Consider the following 1,726-nt stretch of genomic DNA (forward strand, 5'->3'; position numbering starts at 1 on the left):
GTAGTGTACAGCACTGTACGTAGTGTACAGCACTAGTTCTGTGTGTTCATCGCATGGGAGTGTGTAGTGTAATGCAGAGTACAGAGGTCAGCAGTATAACGCAGTTGCAGAAGTCAGCAGTGTAACGCAGAGAGCAGAGGTCAGCAGAGTAAAGCAGAGGTCAGTAATAATACAGTGCAGAGGTCGGTAATAACACAGTACAGAAGTCAGCGGTGTAACACACAGTGCAGAGGTCAGTAATAACACAGTACAGAGGTCAGCGCTGTGACGCACCATGCAGAGGTCAGCGGTGTGACGCACCATGCAGAAGTCAGCTGTGTGATGAACCGTGCAGAGGCCAGCGGTGTGACGCAGTGTGATGCACCATGCAGAAATCAGCAGTGTAATGTAGAGGTCAGTATGTAACGCAGTGCAGAGGTCAGCGGTGTAATGTAGAGGTCAAAATGTAATGCAGTGCAGAAGTCAGCGTTGTAATGTAGAGGTCAGTATGTAACGCAGTGCAGAGGTCAGCGGTGTAATGTAGAGGTCAGTATGTAATGCAGTGCAGAGGTCAGCGGTATAATGTAGAAGTCAGAATGTAACGCAGTGCAGAGGTCAAAGTTGTAATGTAGAAGTCAGTATGTAATATAGTGCAGAGGTCAGCGGTGTAATGTAGAGGTCAGTATGTAATGCAGTGCAGAGGTCAGCGGTGCAATGTAGAGGTCAGCGGTGTAATGTAGAGGTCAGTATGTAACAGAGTGCAGAGGTCAGCGGTGTAACACAGAATGCAGAGGTCAGCAGTGTAATGCAGAGTAGGGAGGTCAGCTGTGTAATGCAGAGGTCAGCAGTGTAACGCAGAGGTCAGCAGTGTAACGCAGAGTGCAGAGGTCAGCAGTGTAACGCAGAGTGCAGAAGTCAGCAGTGTAATGCAGAGTGCAGAGGTCAGCAGTGTAATGCAGAGTGCAGAGGTCAGCAGTGTAACGCAGAGTGCAGAGTCAGTAATATAACAGTACAGCAGTCAGCGGTGTAACGCACTGTGCAGAGGTCAGCGGTGTGACGCACTGTGCAGAGGTCAGCGGTGTGACGCACTGTGCAGAGGTCAGCGGTGTGACGCACTGTGCAGAGGTCAGCGTTGTGACGCACTGTGCAGAGGTCAGCGGTGTGAGGCACCTTGCAGAGGTCAGCGGTGTGACGCACCGAGCAGAAGTCAGCAGTGTGATGCACCGTGCAGAGGTCAGCGGTGTAATGTAGAGGTCAGTATGTAACGCAGTGCAGAGTACAGCGGTGTAATGTAGAGGTCAGAAAGTAATGTAATGCAGTGCAGAAGTCAGCGTTGTAATGTAGAGGTCCATATGTAATGCAATGTAGAGGTCAGTATGTAGCGTATGTAGCGTGTGACGCACCGTGCAGAGGTCAGCGGTGTAATGTAGAAGTCAGAATGTAGCGCAGTGCAGAGGTCAAAGGTGTAATGTAGAGGTCAGTATGTAGCATAGTGCAGAGTCCAGCGGTGTAATGTAGAGGTCAGGTCAGTATGTAACACAGTGCAGAGGTCAGCGGTGTAATGTAGAGGTCAGGTTAGTATGTAACGCAGTGCAGAGGTCAGCGGTGTAATGTAGAGGTCAGTATGTAACATAGTGCAGAGGTCAGCGGTGTAATGTAGAGGTCAGACTCAGAGGTCAGCATGGAACACAGTGCAGAGGTCACACAGAAAGAACAGGATATCTGGTGGTGGTGGTGGTGGTGGTGG

This window comes from Nanorana parkeri, unplaced genomic scaffold (genome assembly GCF_000935625.1).
Source record: "Nanorana parkeri isolate BGI_ZX_2015 unplaced genomic scaffold, ASM93562v1 scaffold143, whole genome shotgun sequence".
Classification (NCBI taxonomy): domain Eukaryota; kingdom Metazoa; phylum Chordata; class Amphibia; order Anura; family Dicroglossidae; genus Nanorana; species Nanorana parkeri.